This window comes from Vanacampus margaritifer, chromosome 2 (genome assembly GCF_051991255.1).
Source record: "Vanacampus margaritifer isolate UIUO_Vmar chromosome 2, RoL_Vmar_1.0, whole genome shotgun sequence".
Taxonomy (NCBI): domain Eukaryota; kingdom Metazoa; phylum Chordata; class Actinopteri; order Syngnathiformes; family Syngnathidae; genus Vanacampus; species Vanacampus margaritifer.
In genome coordinates, this window is record NC_135433.1 from 25,273,604 (window position 1) to 25,282,801 (window position 9,198).

A 9,198-nucleotide genomic window follows, 5' to 3' on the forward strand; every position below is an offset into this window, starting at 1 on the left:
GTAACTGAAGGACTGTATCACACAAGACCCGTTTTAGGGGCAATGCCATAGATTAAGCATATTAACTATCCCTCTTGTTAAATGCTTCATCTCATCTTTCGAATAAATGTGGTGACTAGATTTATAATAATCTTTAGTACATTATATGCACAAACTTAAGGTTCTAAATGCTTTTCTAGTTTGCTCCAGCATCTGGCACATATCCCGTTGATTGCAAAAAAAAAAAAAATGCAAAACTGCTTGATGATGAAGACCACCTATCTTTGGTAAATGAACTTTAGCACATTAGCCCATCAATGGCGGGAGCTACTTCTGCCGCGAGCGCTCGACACTTGTCTCAAGCTTCTACTTCGAGTGTAACATCACTAAGTAACAGCGAAGTAAAGCTAGTAAATATTTATGACCACCCGCCAAAAGGAACTTTAACCCGCATCCGGCAGGTGTCAATTTTAGAGCCGCTGTATATATGCACATGTATGTGTGCGTCTACTGTATATATGGATATCATTGCTGTCCTGTGAAAAACACGTTTCCATTTTTAGGTCGCGGGCTGCTCTCCGGTAGCGATCCTTCTTGGCGGCACGGCTTGTATCACGGTGCGCTTTATAGTCTGGAAAATATGGTGGAAGTGTTTTTCACAGGACAGCGACAATATGTATATGTATGTCTGTATGTATGTAATAATTGTTTTTGTTTAAAAAATTAGGTTGCTGATGTATCCAGTTCAAGTGAGGATTCATCAGCAGAGGAATATGTTCCAGATTCTCACAGTACTTCGGACACTTCCTACATTGAACCTGTTTCAGAAATTCTGAAATCCGAAGGTATTCCAGTAATGAGCTATTAGAAAACTGCTCATCTTTAAGATGAGAGGTAGTCATGTTTTAAAGAATAAAATGTTCAATGTTCACTGACTCTTTTGCATCTGGTTTCATGTCTAACTTATCCATTACAAAGATGTGCTTGACCTAGATAACCTGTTCACATAAGAAGCATTGTTTTATTAACATACCAGTTTCAGTCTGTCCTAAAGTTGTAACATGGTGCTCAAGGATCAGGTATGACTTTGCATTTCACAGTATTGTTATGCACAACAATGCGACCTTATATCAGGTAAGTCATTACACATCAATGTCATTTCAGTTTGTGTAACGCCAGAATGCCAGAACTTTCAAGTCACTTCAGTGACATGGTTGCTGTGTGTTGTGTAAACTTTGTCCTTGTAATGTGAGTTGGTCCTCATAATTACCATTTTTGCCATGGGCGTGGCTTATTTAGCTCATTATCTATGTCCTCATAATTACTGTTTTTTCAGGTTTTTCTTTTTTTTGTGCGTTGAGTTTTTTCAAGTTTTGAAGTGAAATTTCCCTGGACGACCCCAAAAAAAAATTTGGGGTGCAAGTCCCATCTCTCTGGCATTAGCGGAAAGGGGTGTCCCCGTAATACACAATTAAACAGGTTTGGAAAAAATGTCCTCATAATACACAGAGGCAAACCGTCGTGTGTGTGTGTGTGTGTGTATGCATGCGTGCGTGTGTCCGTGTGTCTCATTTTCCATCCAGAGTTTGTCCAAGTAAATTTTGCCGAAGTTGAGCTCATGGCAATAATGATCTTACCAACATCTAGGTTATTGTTTCCATGGTTACACTTCCTGTCCAACAAGGTTCTTGCTGCTCTTGAGACTTCTGAACTTTGGCGGTGGACAAATTGCAGTGTAAAACTGGAATAGTGGAGCTGCAAACATGTACACCTTTTCATTTTTTTCCACCTTTAGACTCCCAATACATTTGCCCTGATTTAAAATTTTAAATTTTCACTTCTGTCTGTGGCCAATACATTTGTCCGGATGTCTTAATGTTTTAAAAAGGTCATTTGCCACACACTCTCAAACCAACATGTTCAAAATGTAAAAGGTGACACAAAAAATGGTTTGAGAGTTTAAAGAGGGTTTGAGAGCGTCTCGAAAATGTCTTAGCAACATTTTGCAACACTAAATGAAGCCTACCAAAAAAGCAACACTCGCTACGTGCGTGCACCATCGCAAGCATGTGCCGCTCAGTGACAGTCCTAAAAGAGCTTCAATCTCCTTAACAATGTCCTAAAATGTCTTTGTGTACTCAAAAATGTCCCAAAAAAGTGTTAAATGACACTCCGTGATGTCCCAAATGGAGTTAGGTTCCCTAAATGGTGTCCTAAAATGGACTTAATAAAGTTGCAAAAAGTCTTAAATTGTCTTAATTATGTCCCAAAATGTCCTGAATTGCTTTAATAATGTCCCCAAAGTCAAGACATTGGGAATACGAGTGTGACAAATGAGCTCCTTCAATCATGCTGGGATTCTGCTGGAATTGTGTGACTTGAAGACAAAAGACACAAATCAAACTTTCCCAGGTTCTCCTTCGACTCCTGGGGATTTCGCCGCACCACCTTGAGGTCAATATTAGCATGGGGAAGCGCGGCGGCTCGATGTGGTCTGGTCTAATTCCACAAATATGGTGCTTGCAAAAATGTAGACACAAAGTCCAGTGTCCAAGGGCAAACATGTCCTGCGGCGCTGCGGCAAACGGATGTTCTGCTCCAAACGCTCTTTTTTCTTCTTCTTTTTTTTTTTTTTTTTACACTTTTTCAAGCACCGCCAGGAATTTGAATTCTTCTGCAAACGTGCATGACTTTGAACAAAATCATCATTAGCTTCAATGCCAGATGACATTGTGGGGGGAAAAAAGAAAGGGGGCTTACTTCCACTAGACTGAGCAATGTTGTGGAGTGGGTTTCACTTGGCCACTCTTGTGTAAACGTACAGTATTGTTTACAACAGCGACGTGCAGTGAGTTGTAGGTTTGGGTAGGCAGGCAGTCGCAAATTGAGACGCACACCAATTACAAATTTGTGTGTCGGCAGGTGAGTGTACAGCGTATCCTAAGGTGACCATATTTTCATTTCCAAAAAAAAAGGACACTCAGCCTGACCTCGAGATACTTGATACAAGATGCCATACATTCAAACTATTTTTAATATCCTCCTCTGTATGGGTAGAAAATAAAACAAAAAAACATTGCTCTCTTTTGAAGTCTTACATTTTTTGCTTTGCAATCTTTTTTTCTTCTTTTTTTTTTAACTTCGAGCAGGGCTCATACCCGTTGCCTCCGGTGCGGCAGCTCAACACTTGCCACTTGCCAAAAAGTTCTGGGCAACCGTCACAGCCAGTGTGCAGTCCACCAGCCACAGTAAATGTTGAGTGCACTCACCCTCCCATTTGCCGCACAACGAAAAACGGACCATTTCAAACCTGCCCGGACGCCCGGAAAGGATGTAATAAAGTCAATATCTCCCTGTAAAACAGCCTAATTCCTCACAAAATCAAGCTAGCAATAGCAATAGCAGTGCCAAACACCATGTAATGTTCCAGTTAATCGAAACACATCCACAAAGCCGATCTTTCCTTTTGCACCATTCTTTGTGAAAAGTACAAATAATTCTTTGTTCCTAACTTTGCTGAAGATCCGGTAGCTAAGGCGTTGGTCTCCCATCCTTCAAAAGATGGCATTTTCCCTCAAAAGAGAGGCGTGAAAATAGGTTTATATTCTCCAGAGTGGCGTCATCTTACCGCTGTACTGTGCACTAAGTGTATACATTTGCATAGGAATAATACAGCGACATAAAAAGGCTGCGTAGCTATCTGCCTATTTGCGTTAAAGACTTTTCTACTGGGAAACTGACTACGCATGCGCGAACACACATCGCTACGCGGACAGGGCTCGGAAAAGCGCAGTAGCGGTGTGCCTTCAGGAGGATAATTTTTGCAGCATTTTTGCCCGCAGGCCATTTTTAGTGGAGTCATTTTTAATTGAGGTATGAAAATCACCAAATGATGTCACTTTTAAAGCTATAGGCAGTGTAGGCTTTCTGAAATGAAAGAAATAATTAAAATGAATTGAAAAAGCCAAACGGTTTAAACTTTCATTTCAGCCTGGGGTCGGCACTGCCTACCTTGCCTATCCCGACTGCACGTCACTGGTTTACCATCTGATGTGACGGCGACAACGTAGCAATGATAAAGAACAGCAGATAAAGTCAAGTCAGATGTTCTTCACACAGATATCAGCAGAATGCAACAGCTGATAAGAGTGAATGGGGGATGCCCTCGGGGATTACGACAACAAGGCAGGCCTCCTGTGGGCTCAAGGAAGTCACATTTGACACTCTTTATAGCCCATATCTCACTGAGAGGCGCAGGTTTGGGAGGGTCCGCGCACATAACGAATGTTGCTTTTTCTGCCGGCTTCGTTCAATGTTGCAATTTGGTTGCAACAAGAAAAAGGCTGTTTGAGAGGATAAAGAGGCTTGGAGAGAGTGTGGTAAGAGGCTTTGCAACGTTTTGCAACACTGAAGGAAGCCGGCAGAAAAAGCAACACTTGCTATGCACCCTCCCAAGCCTGTGCCGCTCAGTGAGATACAGCTTAAAGGACATGATTAAGACATTGTACCATTTTAGGACACTATTAAGGACATTATTAAGTCCCGTTAAGAATTGTTAGGGAATTATTAAGGGCGTTAAAGACCTTTTGGGAAAGTGTTATGAATACATAAGACTATTTGGGACATTATACTGTATTATTGCCAAGACATTTTGGCACATTTTTAAGGACAGATAAATTCAAAGGCCATCCTAGACTTTTCGAGACATTTTCACAGACAGACTTTCTTGTCGCAGAGAATTTTTTAACAAGAAAAAGTTCTAAGTTTAGGACTTTAAAAAAATATTTTGGGCATGGTTAAAAGCATCTGAAACATTCTAGGACATCAAGAAGAGTATTTATGACCATTTAGGACATTAGTGGTTCAATTTAAGCTTGTTTTGGGATATTATTAAAGGCCTGTCAGTCTTTATGGGACAGTCGATTAAAAGGGATTAAAAGGAAACATGTAGTTTAAAATGAGCAAAACAAACAAGGCCAAAATAATAATGTAGTTTTCCTTTTTACATTTTAAGAGTATAAGGGGTCACTTTGATCGCTATATAATGTAATGCTTAACCTTGAGTCAAATTCACACACACATACACACACACACGCACACACGCACACACGCACACACACGTCTTTTCCCTTTCCCGCAAGCTGTTCTTTTATCTTCGGGGAAAGCTGGTTCATGCATTCTGCAACGGTGTTTCTGCTTAGGCTCACGTTTGAAAATAGTTGTCTTTTGTCGGGGCGCACACTCTTTCACAAATTGTCCCTCTGTAAATGGTCCGGCAGATTTTGCGATCTCTTCTGCCACAATAAAACTTGCCTTGACAGCAGCCTCGCTTTCTGCTTTGCCTTTTCTGAAAAGAGCCTGCCGGGATTTAAGAGCTCGTTTTATTTCTTCCACCTTCCGCAGCCTTCTGCGTTCATATTCTTGTATTTGTCACCGTGAGACGTTTGGTGGTACCTTCTTAGATTATAATCTTTCATTACAGCCAAATTTTTGCCACACAGAAGACACACTGGCTTGCCTTTTACCTCCACGAACATGTAATCTGCTTCCCACCTGTCTTGAAACGCCCTGTTCGCCGAATGCACTTTCCATTTAGCCATTTTGGTGATCGGGGGATCAGAAAACAAATGTCAACCACTCGGACCGCTCATGAATGGGTGGACGCCACAGACTTCCGTAAATTCGAGCCGCTCTGTAGTGAAGTCGCGGACACCCTTGCATAGTCTCTCTCAGTCTCAAGGACACCTTGCTGTGGGAAATTTTGGACCTTCCGTCGTCACTCAAAGTGCAGAAGGCCTAAAGAAATGTGGCCTTAATCATGTCCTAAAAGGTCTTTAGTGGCCTTCATCTTATCTCATGAGAACCTACATGTCCTTAAAAATGCCCTGAAAAGTCAAAATTTATATTTTTGTTGAAAAAAGGAGTTTCTGGGAAAAAAATCATGCGTTTAATTTGAAAAACAAACAAAACCAAAAAAAAAACATTTGATATATTTCAATGCAGTTCTGTATTTTTGACCCTGCCAAATAAGTTTTTTTTCACCCAAAGCAAACCTTGGACTTGCCAGCATTTTATTATTTTTTATATTTTCAAAAAAGAAACCTTTTTTAAATAAGTAATACAAAAAAATAAATAAATATATATATATATATATATATATAAAAATATATATTGTTGAAAGCCAAGTGTCACAGGGGAGTTCCACAAGGTTCTGTGCAAGGACTACTGCTATTCACCTGGAGATCACATCCCGTTAAACCCCAGTTGGACATTTGGAACGAGGGGACGGACTCACAAAAAGGAAAAGGAAATATGAATGATGATGAGTTCACACCTGTGATTTTTCTCTTGCTGTTTTTTTATACTCCTTTTCAAGTGCAAATGATGCATTCACGGTCACATCCTTGATTTCAGCGGAATAAAACCCGAATGTCACAAATCTGTTTGCTGAGGGAGCCGAGGACAACGATAAAGATGAAACCACTCTGCCGGAAAGTCTGCGACGTGAGAAAGCGAGACGATTGGCTCGTCGTCTCGAGGGGTTCACAGTCTCCCGGTTGCGAAAGGTCGCCAAAGTAACAAAGTGTGAAACACTTTCCAAGCAGACTCTTCATCCTCCATGTTTGTTACATCATCACTCAATATGGCGAGAAAAACCTTTGGATGCATTGTTGTTTCCTTTATATTCTTTCATCTTTTGTTGCTGTATCTGCTGCATGGTATCAGGTGAATAATAGCAGTCCTAAGATCGAGCCTTGTGGAACTCCTTTGAAGATCAAAAATTTTTCACTGTACGGGGTGACCTTCAAACGTGATCTTTTGACCTTGACCTTGTGACCTTGGTCTTTTGTCATTTCGAATGGACTTTTCTGCAGTTTTCAATCACCCGCTTAAGCGTGAATGCAACAGTCAATGCATGGGGCGGGGTTCCCAGGTGAATGGTTTAATTAAGGCTTTTTCTCTGGGAAGAAAAAAAATTTGGTGAGAAATATACTTTTTTTCATCAAAAATCTATTACTACTTTTTGCCAAAAACTAACAGTGTGGAACTCCCTTATGAACTATGTGTAATGATTGGTGTCCTGTCTTACTTAAGTAAGGTTTTGTTTGCACCTGTACTTGTCATCCTGTTCCCTTGTGTCATCCAATCATCTCCCCCAGCCACTTGTGTCTTGTCCAGGTGTCTCTTGTTGTCTCGTCAGTTGGCTTGTTTAGTTCCCTGGTTTCGATCAGTCTTGGTTGGATCATTGTCGCTGTCACCACTCTAGCGTTTTGTTGTTACTTTGAGTTTTGTCTTCTCCGAACTTTGTTGGTTTTGTTTATTTAGAGTTTTACCCAGTACCCCTGTTAGTGTTTTAGTTAGATAAATTGTGCTCATATAATATGCATCTCTGCCGTGGTTCTCCTGCCTCCCTGCATTTGGGTCCTCCACCCCCAGCCGTACATATAGTATAGAAATGGAACTAGAAACTGAATCATTGTCACTGATTTGACCTAAAATGGTGTGTGGCAGGAGGGAAAAGAAGCCTTTCACTTTTATTTTCCGTCTGACTGGATTTGAACGCACCAGTCCTTGTATATAGTGTAAAATCTTTTGTTAACAAGCACAAATGTAATCATCGGTGTGACATTAACCGCCTTGTATTTTATCGTTTCTAATGGATTTTCTGAACGTTCAAAGTATCTGGCTGGGCTAGAGCTCAGCGGGCCTCGCAATGTACAAGTAGAAGGAGAAGCATTCACTTGGCAAGGTCACCTGCTTTGTCTCCTTGACTTGGTCGTTTATCCACAGACAATTCAGCTTCAGTGCGACCACCGTCATGGGGACTATGAAAAGCTCTATATTTTACTCACTCAATGGCCTGTCACGTTGAACAAAAGAAGTAAAGGGCAGTGGCAGTCAGATTGTATTTTCACTCAGAGAGACAGCACTTCATCATCAAGACCTTTAAATACATGATTAAGTGATTAAGGATGAGTGAAAGATACCGAATGCAGTGAACAGGATTTTATATTATGGACTAGTATATACCTCATTTCAACTAAAATTTTGTTAAAGTGTACAGTGAACCCGTTTACTGTGAGGGATTGCTTTCAGACACACCCGCAATAGCTGAAAATCCATAATATAAGGGGGCTGTATAATTTAAACAAACTAATTGGACCCCTCCCACACACATAAACACACATACATTTATTAGTAAAACACATTTTGAAGTATCACTATTTGCAAAGGTTAGAGACCGAGCATGCGCCATGAATAGCAAAAATCTGTGAATAATGGGTGCACCCTTATAATTGCAATGAAAAATATCGGAAGAAAAAACATGAATGAGTGGGGGATCGGGTAAAAAAAAATACAAATATGTGGGGAATCTGGAAGTAAAAAAAGAAAGAAAGAAAAAAACTGATTTTCGCAAACAACGGGAGAATAGATTACAACAACAAAAATCCGTAAATACGTTAATAAATGCTTAACCACAAATGCGCGGAAAAACTGTACTCTGTTTTTAGTTATGTGTTTTCATTGTTTTAGCCCTCCCACTAGTTTCAAATGCATTAGTTATAAAAATAAACTTTTTAATGACTGTGAATAGTGAGAATTTGTGAATAACTGACACTCAATGCGATGATGAAAAAGACAAATAAGTGGCTGATTAACTGGAATAAGTGTGAAAAAAAAATGTAAGTGAAACAGTAGGTGTTTCCACAAAACAAACTAGGGAGTATGAGTTAGTTTCAACAAAAATCTGAATTTGTAAATGCTGAAACACGACTTAGCAGGGGTCTACTGTATTTGTTTGTGCCTGTTCTCAATGTCAAGAAATTGGAGATTAACGTCTAACGTCACTTTGAGGAAATGAAGACTCTCCGAATACAAAGCATGCTTGATTCAAGCTATTAATTGTCACTCCCAGCTGACATTTACTGCAAATTGAACACATAAAAGAAACGAGAATTAAACTTTGTGTATTAAACACCAAAATGTTCAACTAAATCATATCATTCCACTAGCTCAATGCTCGCATATAATGCAAAACGCCATAGATGGGTTAATGGAAATTAGCATAGATGTGACGATAAACGAAAATTTGACATAGCCTAGGTGCTGCATGCAAACCTATGAACACAACTGTATTCAGACTTGCCTTTGTAAGGTCATTTTTTCAAACATTTTATCAAACAATTGCTTAAATTGTACAATATTGCAGGGCAACAC

At 40.0% G+C, this 9,198-nt stretch overlaps 1 protein-coding gene across 4 annotated transcripts in view; it reads left to right on the forward strand.

Moving 5' to 3' along the window:
- The window catches only part of LOC144044253 (N-lysine methyltransferase KMT5A-A-like), a 10,872-nt gene extending 9,349 nt beyond the window's left edge, over positions 1–1,523 (forward strand). For 3 of the 4 annotated variants that reach the window (XM_077558543.1, XM_077558547.1, XM_077558545.1), the window contains one exon: positions 1–1,523. This exon is cut by the window's left edge and continues 739 nt beyond it. The gene's annotated coding sequence lies outside the window, so the exon portion shown is untranslated. The other variant, XM_077558544.1, reaches the window with a different exon arrangement.
- Positions 1,524–9,198: the final 7,675 nt, after the last annotated feature.